General features: G+C 41.2%; 1 long non-coding RNA gene across 3 annotated transcripts; it reads left to right on the forward strand.

The window, feature by feature from the left end:
• The first annotated feature begins 3271 nt into the window (after positions 1 to 3271).
• LOC127160222 (uncharacterized) lies at positions 3272 to 13357 on the forward strand. 3 transcript variants are annotated; one of them, XR_007826670.1, is made up of 7 exons: positions 3272 to 3365; positions 11978 to 12078; positions 12187 to 12244; positions 12433 to 12498; positions 12585 to 12642; positions 12783 to 12843; positions 13137 to 13357. It is a non-coding gene; the product is annotated as an uncharacterized LOC127160222 (long non-coding RNA). The 3 variants fall into 3 exon arrangements; XR_007826669.1 differs by lacking the exon at positions 3272 to 3365 and adding an exon at positions 12320 to 12350 and having other exon boundaries at positions 11808 to 12078; XR_007826668.1 differs by lacking the exon at positions 3272 to 3365 and having other exon boundaries at positions 11808 to 12078.
• Positions 13358 to 16111: the final 2754 nt, after the last annotated feature.

The following is a 16111-nucleotide window of genomic DNA, read 5'->3' on the forward strand; positions in this document are numbered from 1 at the left end:
TAACGGTGTGCTTCTTTATGGTCACAGGCTCCTTCATAGTTCTTACCATGTACTCGCTGAGGCTCTTGGCAGTCACCAGATTGATGAAAGTATGTGCTTTATTTTTTTTTATACTGGGGAAAGCATTCCTGACAGTTTTGTACAAATATGCATCAGTCACATCATGGGATCCACTGGTTTCATTTGGTCTCATTATTTGTTCTATGACATTATACCCAATGATAGGTCTGGCCAATTCTTGATCCTTCAGGACAAGCACAGGAATGATTAACTCCCTCTGCTTGGTAACAGGAGATGCCAGCTTGAAGGATATCTCTACCCATCCACTGTATGGCATGCTCGCTCCATTGGCTGCCACCAGAGACAGATTGTCTGGGGCATCTGTGGCCTCTGTAATGCTTCTCAGTGTCACTCCAGGTGCATATTTGTCTTTTCTTATCTATAATGCATACTTGGGAGTCTGTGTCCCATAATACTTCTGTTTTCTTCCCTTGTAGATAACAGGCCACAAGACATTGTCTGCCCACTAGAGAAGTGACAGCGGAATGCTGGTTAATTTGGCAAGGGGCGGTTATAATACTATCAAGCAACAGCAACTCAAGCTCAGGCATTTCTGATGACACGGGGCTCTCTCATTCATGTGGGACTTCTCTACTGCTCGGGTCACACCCTGTCCCTGGGGGGCAAGCCACTCCTGTTTAACGGAGCTCCTGGCTTAAGTCTTGCACCTTTACTCTTACAGCAAGCTGAGAAGTGCTCACTGCTGCCACAGTGGTAGCAGTGGATGCAAGATTCTTCTGTTTTACGCTGCTGGCAGTGAAAACACTGTTTGGCCCGTCAAGGACCGAGCTGGTGGCTAGTATTAGAGAGCAGTTGTGGTGCTACCATATAATGTGAGGAGTAATATTGGGGATAATTTGAAGCGTGAGCTCCATTATTAATGGACATAGGATGATACTGAGGAGAACGACACACATAAGGAGATCCATGGTGAGTCTCATACTGCTCTGGCAGGATAGCATGCTGCATGTTTGGTAGTGGTTGCGACTGTGGGGGAGGTTCTTGGGAAACCGAAGGCGGCTGCCCTGAATTTATGGATGGACAAGGTAGGTTTTGTTCCTTTACCTGTTTCTGGCTTGGTAAGAACTGTTGTGAAGATGTGTGGGCCTGCCTGCTGTTCATATGTAACAGTACCTGGTTTCCAGGTCTGATGTTCTCGTACTTGGGCCCATCCTGCTGTCTGTTGGGGACCCAGAGATAAGTCCTGGTACTGTGAGAACACTGCTGCGGCTGGCTCCTGTTATAGACTGCAAAACACTGCCGAGGGACATACAAAGGCTGTTGCATGGTTTCTTTAATTTGTGTGATATCATCACTCAGGCTTTTCAGCTGTGACATTAGATCAAACTTAGGCTGTTTAGATTGACCTTTTGGCTCGGAGACAGGCTCATTTAATTGTACAGCATGAACAGTACCACCTCGTTCATATTTTTGTTTGAGTTTTTTCCAGCAGAACTTCATCTGGAATGGTTGGATCTGACAGGTATGGTTGAAGATTACTTTGAATGTGATCATTTTGCAACCCAGTCAAGACTGTGTGCAAAAACATATTCTGGACCAAGGCAGGATCATATTTTAACCCAGAGTCATTCTCTTGAGAAGCAAACAGGATTTTTTGTCTAAGATCAACAGCTTGTAAACTTTGTGGGGTTTCTCTACTGCTCTAGGCTTCTGTGGTAAGCTGCTTATATTGCTCAGTAGCATTCCTCTCCTGATAATGAGAGCAGAGGATCCGTCTCGGCATCGGAAGTGTCAGTCCTGCCTTTCCCTCAAGATAGCTCTGTAGCTGAAGTCCTGGTGTGATAGCCTTGATGACAGAATCTGTGATTTCCTGTTCTGCTTAGCTTTTTGTTGAGCCCACTTTCTATCTGTCATGCCAGGCTGGAGAATGACAGCTGATCCTTCTGTCCTGGATCCCCTATTAGACCAGAAATTTTGAAATCTTTTTGCCAGACTGAGATAATTGGTCTCTGCAATGGGTGCAGGAGATCAACGTCTGCCTGCCTCCCATGCTCTGTGATGTGGTGGAACTAATGTGCATAGCAGAAAACAATTCAGCTGGGTTTTTTCAATTTCTGGCATTGCTCTTGGGAACGCGTTAACATCTCCAGATTTATTTCCCTCTCTCTCAGTCCCTGGTTCAGAATCATTAATTGTGATCCCCATGAGCAGATTCAATTTATCATTAACCCTTTCACACGTGAGTTTAAAATATTCTAGCTGTGCCCCCAGGGTGAGTTTTTTTTAGGCGACCATTATTTTAGAACGTATCGCCTTATTGTTTCCATGGCAACATGTCGTGTTTGTCACGTGACACAACGCAGCCACAATAGCGCTATATGACACATGTATCACTTTTATATTGCTTTTCCTTTTTTATTAATTAATATAATTAATATTCACAAATGTGCTCACTGTATTATGAAATATTTGATATTCCAATTTTGAAATATGTGCAAGTAAATGTATTCAGAGGTTATAAACACTTTTATAAAGACCGTGTTAGTTGATCTATACCGGGTGATGGGTGCCGCCATGTTAGTTCACGCTGAATCCGAGCTGTGGGATTTACAAGATGCAAATTCATGCTCTCCTTCTGAAAAACATTAAAGTAGGCCTCTGGTGAGCTGGGAGAAGAGCAGAGTAAACTTTATAGTTACCTACACAATGTGTATATGATATCAATAAAACATGTTGTCAGATAACATTGGTAAGCATCACTATTGCCACTTCAGTCAAGAATAGAGTGTATTTTGCAACCTATAAGTGCATCATTTTACTAGGACTTATGTGTATTTAAATGTCTGGAACCTAAAATAAGCATTATATGGTTGAAACCACTGAATAGTTGCGATAATATGACAAGCGCGTCTGATCTGGTTTAGCGCCAACCAAAGCGCCAAAGCAGATTTGAATTCAGCAGTTGATCACGTGATGCGCTGAACGTTCGAATCACACTGGTGTGATCGTACGCTTCAGGGACCAGCCAAGAATGATCACACCGGTGTGATTGTACGTGTGAAAGGGTTAATAGTTAAAAGTTGCTGCCATCTTGCTGCCATGCTGCCATCTTCCAACTCCTCCAGCTCAGTTCTCAGGAGATAGTTTTACGTGAGAGTGTGCATAATTTCTCACCAATTTCATCCTGGAGATTTTGAAAAGCAGCCTTTTTCTCTCTCTCTCTCTCTCACTCTCTCTCTCTCTCTAGCAGTGTAGTGATGTTTGGAAGTGATGGTTACTCACTGACTTGGGCCTTGTCGCTTCCGTGATGCACTGTACCTCAAGTGCACAAGCCACTTAATCAGGTATTCTTCACTTTCACTGCCTTGCTGTTGTCGGTTGGTTCAAGTTGAGAGGGATGTAACTGGGTGGGTCTCACTGGTGAAGGCGTCAAACCACCCAACCACAATCCCAGCGGTGCCTCTAAAATTATGTTGTACCCCACAAGATGCACACAAGATGCTTATAACTATAACTTTTGAGCCCCTGAAAATGGGGGGTGTGTGTATAAAAATGGTTGTAATTTCTTAGCATTTTGTTATATTTTTGTTCAACCTCTTGAATTAAAGCTTAAAGTCTGCACTTCAATTTCATCTTGATTGTTTCATTTTAAATCTATTCTAGTGGCATACAGAGACGAAATTATAAAAATTGTGTCAGTGTCCAAATATATAAAGCCGGGCTCACACTACAGGTGTTACGTGAGAAGGGAGATGAGAGGCAAGCGGATCCATTTGCAAGCTTTTATTTGAAGGGCGAGACAAAGACAGGCAGGGTCGGGCAATGGTATTAAGGTATGTTGGAGCAAGACAAAAGAGTAGTCCGTAAAGCAGGCTAGGGTCAGAGGACGGCGAACGTAATCCGAAGGGCGAGGCTAAAGGGAAATCCGAAAAGACAAAAGGCAGGCAGCGAGACAGACTAAACGAAATGACTAGGCTAGATTACACGACAGGTAAAGCAAGGCAAAACAAGAAAACACTTTGTATGAATGCTATAGCATAACTACAATTCAATACTCGGCAACTAGAGAACAGAAGTCTGGGGCTTAAATAAGAGTCTCTGATTGGACGCAGGTGAAGTGCAATGGCTAATGGGGAACGTAGTCCGAGAGGGCGACATCTGGTGGTGAGCAGACTGAAGGTCACCGGCCAGATTCGTAACATAGCCCCCCCCCACCAAAGAGCGGCTTCCAGACTCTCTTAACAAACAGTCCAGATGAGCGATGGAGCAGAGGCGGAGTAAGGCGATGGAAGGAGGACCTGGGGACTGAGGCAGGACTGGCAGAGCAGGGTGAGTGAGGAACCACCATAACAGAGCTGACGAGGCCGAGGATCCCCACGGCGGAGCAGACAGAGCAACAGCCTCCCAGGGCGGAGCAGGATCCATGTGCGAGCTTTTATTCATCAAACAAGACAGATACTAAGTCGAGCAGGCAGGGTCAAGACAGGAGCAGACAGGTGTGTCACAGGCAGTCAAAGAGAATGATCCAATAAACAAGAGCGATAATCCACAAGGCAGGCGGCTAGACAGACGAAAACAAGAAAACCAGGCAGGAGATCAAAACTAGGAACTAGGAAACCAGAGAAACGCTAAGCAAAGGGAAAACACTAACAATACAACAGTTCAACAATCCGTGAAGTGCACTGGGAAGGACCCGGGGCTTTTATACTGTCTCTGATTGGACGCGGGTGAAGAGCAATGGCTGATGGGGAATGTAGTCTGAGGTGTAGTGCAATAGTCAGAGTGTGTAGGTGAGGTGAGAGTGACATCTGGTGGTGAGCAGACAACGGGACACCGACCAGATTCGTGACACATCCAAAATAGAAAAAAAAGCCCCCAAAGTGGCGCAATGACCGTAGCCCACTTCAAAACTCAGAATATTTTATTTCCATACCTAAAATGTATATTTTACAGTCACCCTTGTGCAGACTGATTATAAGCCAGCTAAAAGGCTTCCTACCAGTGGCCATCAAAAACTTAACATCTTACACAGTTTTATCACAGGTAGAAAGCAAAATGTTTCAATACAAGCATTTCAGTCAAATGCAATTTATGCAATATTTCAAACCTTTAACCCACGGAAGAAAATCAACCCTTCATGTAAATGTAAAATCAGCCCAATTCTGTGCAAAAAAAATAAATAAATGTGGATTTGGCAACCCTGCATCCAAAACGAGATGCACGAATCAGATTTAACTGATCATGGGTCAAGACAACATTTGCTGCTCAACAGATAATGTGCTCATATCTGATCTTTTAAGATGTGCTCCCTGTATGCAGAGTGCATGTGAATGCAAAATTGTAAGTGAATAGCTGCTCATTCAAAAGAGATTTAAATACTCTGCATACGATAGTGGCTCCCTGCCCTTACGAAAATTAACCATGATTTACTACAGTAAAACTGCAGTAACCATGACTATGGAAACCATGGTTTTTTGGTGCGTACCCTGGTTTAAAAAAAAAAAAAAGGTTTGATACCATGGTTGTACTATAGTAATTTTGTAGTAATACTACAGTAAAACAGTAGGAAACATTACTGTAGCAACCATATTTTGTTTGGTGCATACCATGGTTTTAAAAAGTATGGTTTTGATACTATGATTCCACTATAGTAATACTGTAGTAATAGTACTAGCATAAAAGTAACCACAGTTTTACCAAAGTACACTGACCAAAATTATAAACGCAACACATTTGTTTTTGCCCCCCATTTTTTATGAGCTGAACTCAAAGATCTAAGACTTTTTCTATGTACACAAAAGGCCTATTTCTCTCAAATATTGTTCACAAATCTGTCTAAATCTGTGTTAGAGAGCACTTCTCCTTTGCCGAGATAATCCATCCACCTCACAGGTGTGGCATATCAAGATGCTGATTAGACAGCATGATTATTGCACAGGTGTGCCTTAGGCTGGACACAATAAAAGGCCACTTGAAACTGTGCAGTTTTATCACACAGCACAATGCCACAGATGTCAAAAGTTTTGAGGGAGCGTGCAGTTGGCATCCTGACTGCAGGAATGTCCACCGGAGCTGTTGCTCGTGAATTGAATGTTCATTTCTTTACCATAAGCTGTCTCCAAAAGGCAGTTCAGAGAATTTGGCAGTACATCCAACCGGCCTCACAACCCCAGAGCATGTGTAACCACACCAGCCCAGGACCTCCACATCCAGCTCCAAGATTGTCTGAGACCAGCCACCTGGACAGCTGCTGCAACAGTCGGTTTGCATAACCAAAGAATTTCTGCACAAACTGTCAGAAACCGTCTAAGGGAAGCTCATCCTCTCAGTCTCAACCTGACTGCAGTTCGTCATTGTAACCGACTTCAGTGGGCAAATGCTCACATTCGATGGCATGTGGCACTTTGGAGAGGTGTTCTCTTCATGGATGAATCCCGGTTTTCACTGTACATGGCAGACAGGGTGTATGGTGGCGTGTGGGTGCGCGGTTTGCTGATGTCAACGTTGTGGATCAAGTGGCCCATGGTGGCGGTGAGGTTATGGTGTGGGCAGGCGTATGTTATGGACAGTGAACACAGGTGCATTTTATTGATGGCATTTTGAATGCACAGAGATACCGTGACGAGATCCTGAGGCCCATTGTTGTGCCATTCATCCACGACCATCACCTCATGTTGCAGCATGATAATGCACGGCCCCATGTTGCAATGATGTACACAATTCCTGGAAGCTGAAAACATTCCAGTTTTTGCATGCTCACCGGACATGTCACCCATTGGGCATGTTTGGGATGCTCTGGATCGGCGTATATGACAGCATGTTCTAGTTCCTGCCAATATCCGGCAACTTCGCACAGCCACTAAAGAGGAGTGGACCAACATTCCACAGGCCACAATCAACAACCTGATCAACTCTATGCGAAGGAGATGTGTTGCACTGCATGCAGGGCCGCATTAACCATTGGGCTAGGTGGGGCTGAAGCCCCTGGGCCCCGAGCAAGGAGGGGGCCCGTGATTTGCTGTGGAGTAGATTGACTGGCCTTCGGTAGCACATTCACTAAAGCCCCACCACAGCCCCCACAAATTAGCACTATTAGGAGCTTTTCCGTAAATTCCATGCATTACCATTACAGATTAAAACTTAGCGTTTGAATTTGTTTTACAAGTCAAATCCATTTAGTCAATATTTTACTTTCTAACGACCAGTGCACATATCTGAGGTGATCGCTGCGCCTAATGTTTGCATTCAGCTCTCATCACTTCGTTCTGGCATTATCTGGAAATGGTAGGGAATAGAATTTATCTTCGATAAGTAAAAATGTTAGCTTTTCTAAAAACAAAGGGGGCTATCTGAAAAAATGAGGAGAGGGGAAAACATGAGTTAGTCAAATCCCCATCTAAGTGATTTTACTAAAGCTGATGATGGTGTGCACGTTAAGATGATTTCAGCCTGATACGCGCAGCGCGCACCTGCTCATACAACGCCTAACTAAACTTGTTTTTTTTTTTTTCGTGCCCTGCATTTAAACATTTAAATACAGATAGTTACATGCCAAAATGCCTGTCTACTCGTCAACACAGTCAAGCATGTGTAGTAGTAGGATCTTGTCATTATATGATGAGATTTTAAAGGGATAGTTCATCTAAAAATAAAAATACTGTCATGATACTCACCCTCAAGTTGCTTTAAACCTGTATGAATTTCTTTATTCTCCTCAACATTTCTGGTCCCCACTGACTCCAATAGTTTTTTATTTATTTTTTGTTTGTTTGTTTTATACTATGAAAGGGGGTCCAGCAACTGTTTGTTTACCAGTATTTTTTCAACTATATTTTTTGCATTTAACAGCAGAAGGAAACTCATACAGGTTTAGAACAACAACAGAATTTGTGATGTCATTATTGTGATGGGGGGCCCTGCAGTAAGTCATAGCCCCGGGGCCCAGTGAGGTCTTAATGCGGCCCTGACTGCATGAGGCAGATGTTGGTCACAGATACTGACTGGTTTCTGGACCCCCCCAATACAGTAAAACTGCATGTTTTATTGTGGCCAGCCTAAGGCACACCTATGCAATAAACATGCTGTCTAATCAGCATCTTGATATGCCACACCTGTGAGGTGGATAGTTCATCTTGGCAAAGGAGAGGGCTCGCTAACACAAGCTGTGTCCCAAAGTGGAGTGCATGCACTTCGAAGTGCATGGACTTCGATGGCCACGCCTCCGAAGTGCACGAAGGACCCTCCGACGTGCATGAGATGCTCCACCTTCGCAGGATTTCCTAATTGCGCCACCAGGTGTTCCCGATTACCGCTCCTGTTGCATAGCAATGGTGCGAGAGGGGCGCTGCCATCCTGACAGGTTTACGCTGTATTTCCACTACAGCGTAGCGAGTGGAGCGGAGCGGAGCGTTTTCCATTCATTCCTATGGAAGCTGAGCTTGAACGCTTGCGCATTGCGTTTACGCTCAACTACGCTACACTCTAGTGGAAATACACGGATAGACGTTTAAGTTATGGAGCCAGCATTGGTCATATTAGTTTTTATATTTTATGTTTTACTGGAGGAGATGGTGGGGATGTACCTCAGCCTTGGCCAAGAGCATGGCCGGGTAAATTATATTGTTTTGCTGCATCCTTGCTGGATTACAATTTTAAATGCATTCATTGTGTTTGAACTGACTTAAATAATGTAAAGATACATATGAAAAAAATACAAAACAATACACACAGAAATATATAGCAGTTCAAATACTGACTGATATGTTACCAAGGTGCGATTTTATAATAGTTTGTTGTCTTCATGGTGAACATATTTAGAAATTCTGATTTTAGGCAGTTAAGTAACCATAAAAATTAAACTGTGAATAAATAAAAACAAATTATGCATTGTTCATCTCAATGTTCAGCGGCAGCAGAGTGTTTGACATGCCTCATTCCACTGTCCACCGCATTGTCCACCGAGTTGCTGAGGAGTTGATGGCCATTCGCCACCAAGAGATTCACCTCCACGAAGACCCCAAAACACATTAAAATAAACGTATAGAAGAGTGTTGTGAAAAAATTATAAGCTGCATTACAGAAATTTACACCTTGTCATTTACAAATGGTACAGAACTAGTTCTCTTTTATTAACACATGTGAATATACAATACAAAAATACAAAATGTATAAAAAATTATTCATTTAATTCTTAACTTACATCACAAAAATAAACTACAGAAATTACGTTGTTTCACTGACAAAGTGACAAAAAAAAAAAAAAAAAAAAAAAAAAAAAAAAACTTTGTATTTTTTTAAGTATTTCCCCAGCAGGCTCACTTTCTCTAAAATAGTCCTACAACGAGAGAAAATGGAAACACTTACAATATAAAGAAAGGTTTGCGATCTTAACATTACAAAACATGACACAGCAGGACATGCAGACAAAATACTAAAGTTTGTTTACTTACATTTCAATGTGAATTCCCCAACAGAACTCTCACCCGTCATGTTCTTTGAATATAAATTCCATCATCATCTGTGCGCAAGTGATGCTGGGATATGGTAGGGTGCGAAGTGTCCATGAGATGTACACTTCATTTTCCTGGGAATCAGAGACCGCATTTGAAGTCGCTTTCGATTTACGGCAGCATTCGTCGCGCCGCGGTGACGCATTCGGCCTTGGAATGCGCACTTCGGAGGATGCATTCTGAATTGGGACAGCTTACGTTGTGACGCTGTGATGCAATTGCCCTTCAAATTCGCACTTCGGAGCCCACGCACTTCAGTTTGGGACAGCCTTCGTCGCGCCGTTGTGACACATTCGCACTTAAAATACACACTTCGCACTCCACTTTGGGACACAGCTACAGATTTAGACAGATTTGTGAACAATTAGCCTTTTTCACATTCTGCGTTTGGAACCCAGAAGCATCAAATAGTTGTGTAAATTAACTTCTGCTGTAGCCTGTATGAATGGCAATGCCCATAGCACGGGATGGTTGTGATTTATTAATGAACAATTCATCATAGATGTTTTATCAAAACATATCAAACACAGTTTCCGATCATTAATAGGGTATGAAGAAACGAGGAAAAATTTTGTCATGATATTCGGACGCACATTTCATGATTTAAATGGGAGCGCACAAGCTGCTAATGCACAATACTTCAGAGACAGACCAGAATTTTATTTAAAAAAAAAAATGCAAGAATAGCGTACAAACAACACATCACATTAAAGAGTAACAAAATCGGACAGGTTTATCTCATAAAACATTAATCACTAGACTGTACAAATTAAACAGAAATAATGTTAGCATTGCTTTCCTGCACTTGCTTTGCTTTTCAATACAGTCGTCACGTATAAGATCAACTTGTAATTTTATATTTTTCATCCCAGAGTTATTCTAAGATAACTGGTTATCATCTTAAACGTGACACAGTAGTAGTACTCACTGCACAATAATACAAACCAAAATATTAAAATAAAATTAAAACCGTGTGTGTGTGTATATATATTTCTCCAGCAGTACCATGTGCAGCTGCGGGCACCCAGCAAACGGGACGTCCCCGGGACGTTGCAAATGTCTGTTTAGGTCCGCAGTACGTCCGCTTTGTAACGTTCGCTGGCGGACGTTCGGAGAACGTCGGGATTTGGTCCGATTTGTAATGTTCACTGTCGAACGTTTGAGGACGTCCGGATTTGGTCCGCTTTGTAATGTTCGCGGACAGACGTTCTGAGGACGTTCACTTACGTCCGCATTTGGTTCTCTTTTTGACGTTCGCTAGCGGACATTCGGAGGACATTCGGCCGAACCAGTTTGCGAACATCCCTGTTTCGTCCCTCATCTGCCATTTCCATAACAACACTTGAAAATCCAAGTTGCACAAGCTTGGACTTTACCTGACACCTTGCAACTCAGAGTTGATTAAATTAAAGACAAATAAATAAATAATAATAATAATAAAAACAACATATTGGATTTTAAAGGGTATTATTCCTTAAAACAAAATCCCTTTTTTAACTGTGATAATGGAATGAAAAATGGAAAGATTGGCATTATTTTTATTATTATTATTATTATTATTATTATTATTATTCTACATATTATATACAATATATATTATATTATTATTACATATTATACATTTATAGTATAAACTATATATTTTAATTAATTGTAAAATAAATTACTTTAATTTATGCAAAAGAAAAAGTAACTTCTGTAATTAAAGATGTCTCCGTGATTTCCTCAGACATGGCCTTGAGTTTTCGCTTTTGTCCGGTCGAAAAGGTATTTATACTTTTATACTTGTAAACATTAGGTACCGTAACCTCTGTGTATCTCGTAATACTTACATTTTATTAAAAAGTTTACCTTTTAACGCATTTGCTGAGGCTGACAGTCGTGTAAGGCTGCTGGCCATTAGCCTAAACACTTTCGGAGCTAACATTAGCACCATATAGAAATGTGATGCATGGCCATATATGAGCATATATATAAAACGATAGTTAATATATGTGAACATATCTGTACACATTTGTAATAACACTGTTTGAATGAGCCATATATGATAAAGAACTTTATGTGAATGACCTTTTATTTATTTATTTATTTACTTTTTACAGAGTTATGAAACTATTTGATCATATAAAATAATATATAAAAGTCGCTGTTTGGATTTTAATGAGCGGATACTTAAGAGTCTAGGAATGCCTTACATCTGTATTAGTCACATCTGGGACATTTGCTCGTGTGCGTGCCTCACCCATTTGGAATATTTTTCACAGAGGCCATTTTTTTCCCTCGCGATGTGGAGCATATGAGGATGGGAAACAACGGAATAAAGTGTTTAATCTTACGCACAAAATGTGTTTTGTAATGTAATGTCGTTTTATAATGATATTAATGTGCTGTATGCCGCTAAACTTTTCTCAAATATATATAATTTTTTTACTCGCGATGCGGAACAGACGAGAGCTGTGTACTCCTGAACTTCTTCCCAGAGAGATAACGTTATTTCCTTTCCTTGCAATGTGGAGCAGACAGGGCATTTATCAAGGAAACACTAGAAGTAAGTGTTTTACCTCAATTGCGATATGTGTTTTATAAGATAATATTACTTTATGACGATATTAACGTTACGCAGTGCGTGCCTAACAAGCCTAAACGTTTCTCATAGATTTGAATTGCTATGCAGTGTTGATGTGGAGGTCGCTTTTAACAGGGAAACACTAGAAGTAAGTGTTTTACCTCATTTAAAATATGTATTTTATAGCTGTATGCTTCTAAACCAACATAAACGTTTCTTACAGATCTCATTTGCATTACAGTGCTAACGTAGAGGTAATTTTTAACAGGGAAAGTAAGTGTTTTATAACGTCATATTAATTTATAGCAAAATTTATGTATTTAAACTGTTTCTCAGAGCAATATTTTCAGAGCAATATGCGGAGCGGACAGGGAAGTTGGTTTTATCAAGGAAATGCCAAAAGTAAGTGTTTTACTTCATTTACATTATGTGTAATATTACTTCATGATGATATTAATATGCTGTGTGCACCTAAACATTTCTCATAGATCTGAATTGCTATGCAGTGCTGAGGTGGAGGTCACTTTTAACAGGGAAACCCTAGGAGTAAGTGATTTATCTAATTTAATATCTATATTTAAGTAAGTGTTTTACTTCATTTACATTATGTATTTTATAAGGTAATATCGCTTTATGACGACATTTATATGATGTGTGCCCTAAACAATCCTAAATGTTTCTCACAGATATTAATTTCTATGCAGTGCTGACGTGAAGGTCGCTATAACAGTTTCTACAATATTTAAGGTTTGTTGCTAGTCACAGGGGAAGCCATTATTTGTTATAAAGCTGAGGGGAAAAGTAAAACAACATTACACAACCTTCATAACTTAGCGTCCTTTTGTGTTGTTGTGCTGTTGGTGATAGTTTAAATCTGAGAATCATAAATAATGCCATCACATGATTTTTAGTCAATCAAACCTAAGAATAAAAAAGTCATGTTTTTTAAAAAAAACTAAAATCATGAAATTGCATTATTTGTGTCCTAAGATGATGGAAAATAGCAATGAATTTATTTCCTGATTTCTTGGCCTTTTTAGGATTAATGTGCTTCTAACTGATGCTGTGATGAAGATACATCCCGGAACCAAATACATCTGGCCAAATTGGTACAGCCTTGAACTGCAAAATGGCAGAGCTCCGAACTGCATCAGCAAAAAAAAACAACAAAAAAACAAAAAAATTAAAGTAGTTGTCACTATATTGCCACTTGATTGTTTTACTGTAACTTCAGCCAAAAATAAAAATGTTGTATTATTTAACTGCCATCAAGTTGATCTAAACCTGAATGAGCTTCTTTCTTCTGCTGAACACAAAAAAAGGTATTGTGAAGAATGTTTGTAAACAGTTGTTGTCCACTTACTTCAATGATTGGTAAAAACTAGTAAACTAGTAAGTGGAGCCCCAAACCTGTTTGGTTACAAAGATTCTTTAGAATATTGTCCTTTGTCAGCAGAAGAAAGAAGCTCATACAGGTTTGGACCAACATGATGGCAAGTAAATAATTACATAATTTTCATTTTTGGGAAACTATCCCTTTAAATAAATTTTAAATAACTTTTGAATTTTTTTTTTAATATTATTGTGTTTTGTAGCTGATCAGTTAATTAAAAGTTTTTTAAACATTACCCTTATTGTGTTTTAGCCATTTATATTTTGCCAATAAATTTTTAGTTCAAATATATGTAACTTATATTTAACATATATTTAATTTACATATACATTGTTGCCCATATATGAACATGTATTATAAAGACATATATGTGTGTATTTGGGGAAATATATGTTATGTATTTGAAAGCAGCTATTTTGTATATCTGTGTAATCCATACATGGACATATATTATATATGTGATTTACATATATTGCCATATATCAGATTTTCGTAGAGCTGAAACAATTAAATGTATACAACATTGACAGATATTCAACTTGAATACTGAACAAATAGCGATATGCTGGCGCTTTTGTGTGAAGTGCATTTTTGATAAACGCACATAAAAAGGGAACAATGGCCTAAAAATCATAAGAGGTTGGCTAACAATCGGGAAATTCTATGCAGGTGTCATTCGCGCAGATAATGAGTAGTCAGTTGATTCAGTTTGATAGAATATTATGTCATTATGCGAAAACGAAGTCGAGGTTTAAAACTATTGCTGATTTTTGTTCATTTATATTGTTTTAGGTTTCTGATTTCGGGTGGAATCAGACCTAGATAACGCCCAACATCTGGAACACACAACAGACGACAGACAGACACGCACACACACAAAAGAAAAAAAATTAACAAATAAAGTATTGTTAACGTGCTATTGCTTGTGTGCTTATTCCTTGGGTAGATCAATTTTGTCTGATCTGACTAATGACATGTTTATATATATTAAAATGACCTGTAGCAAACGTTCGCTATAGGTCCCCACAAAGTTTTCACGAACGTCCCGCGAACGTCCGTGGCACGTCCCTGTTTGGTCCTCCGGACGTCCCGCGAACAAACTCGCAATGTCCTCATGATGTCCCAAAAAACCCTACATGATGACGTCAAGGGGTCGTTCGCGGATGCCATTCAGGGGACTTTGTGGTGACCTTTTTTTTGTTAGCTGGGAGTGGCCACAGAGTCCGGCTGACCAGGATTGCCAACATGCCACAAACGTATGATTTCAAGTCCAATGTTTGTCACCACTTCCACGTCACAGCCAGAGTCAGCTTTCAAGATGGCCGCCATTCCACAGTCAGAGTCAACTCCCAAGATGGCTGCCATGCCACAGTCAGAATCAACACCCAAGATGGCTGCCATACTCCAACTAGAGTCAGCTTTCAAGATGGCTGCCATGCCACAGCCAGAGCCAACTCCCAAGATGGCCACCATGTCACTGCCAGAGTCAACTTCCAAGATGGCTGCTATGTCACTGTCAGAATCAACACCCAAGATGGCCGCCATATCCAACTAGAGTCAGCTTTTAAGATGGTTGCTATGCCACAGCCAGAGTCAGCACCCAAGATGGTTGCCAGGCCACAGCCAGAGCCACCACCTGCCAGAGCTGCTTTTTCACCTGTCACCTCATCAGCCAGAGTTGCTGCATCACCTGTCTGTTTTGCCGCGCCAGAAACTCTAGCCGTTTTGAAAGCCACGCCAAGGTCTTCAGCCACCATGGACGAAGCCAAGTCCTGTCCAGGTTTCTGGTCCTGAGCCTAGTCCAGTCCAAGAATCTGTTCCACAGCCAAGTCCAGTTCAAGTTTTTGTTCCTGAACCAAGTCCAGTCAAAGAATCTGTTCCACAGCCAAGTCCAGTTCAAGTTTCTGTCCTGGAGCCAAGTATAGTCCAAGAATCTGTTCCAGAGCCAAGTCCAGTTCAAGTTTCTGTTCTTGAACCAAGTCCAGCCCAAGTTTTTGGTTCTGAGTCAAGTCCAGTCCAAGAATCCGTTCCTGAACTGAGTCCAGTCCAAGAATCCGTTCCTGAGCCAAGTCCAGTCCAAGAATCTGTTCCTGAGTCGAGTCCAGTCCAAGAATCCGTTCCATAGTCAAATACAGTTCAAGTTTCTGTCCTGGAGCCAAGTCCAGTCCAAGACTCTAGTTCTGAACCAAGTTTGGCCACTGAACCCAATCCAGACCCAGTTCCACTCTGGTCACCAATCCAGCCAAATCCACCTAGGCCACAGTGTGCTCCACCAGCTCCACCTAGACCACCATCTGCCTCCTCTGCTCCACTTTCTGGTCAAGCAGCTCCATCAGCTCCATCTTTGGCCTCAATCTGGTCTCTGCCCTCTGCTTCGCTGACTCCACCGTGGCCACTGCCTTCAGCCCAGTCAGCTCCACCTTTGGCTTTAATCAGGTCTCTGCCCTCTGCTTCTCTGAATCCATCGTGGCCACCGCCTTCAGTCCAGTCAGCTCCACTTTTGGCTTTAATCAGGTCTCTGCCCTCTGCTTCTCTCACTCCACCATGGCCACCGCCTTCAGTCCAGTCAGCTCCACCTTTGGCTTTAATCAGGTTTCTGCCCTCTGCTTCTCTGACACCACT

Source organism: Labeo rohita, unplaced genomic scaffold (assembly GCF_022985175.1).
Source record: "Labeo rohita strain BAU-BD-2019 unplaced genomic scaffold, IGBB_LRoh.1.0 scaffold_30, whole genome shotgun sequence".
Taxonomy (NCBI): domain Eukaryota; kingdom Metazoa; phylum Chordata; class Actinopteri; order Cypriniformes; family Cyprinidae; genus Labeo; species Labeo rohita.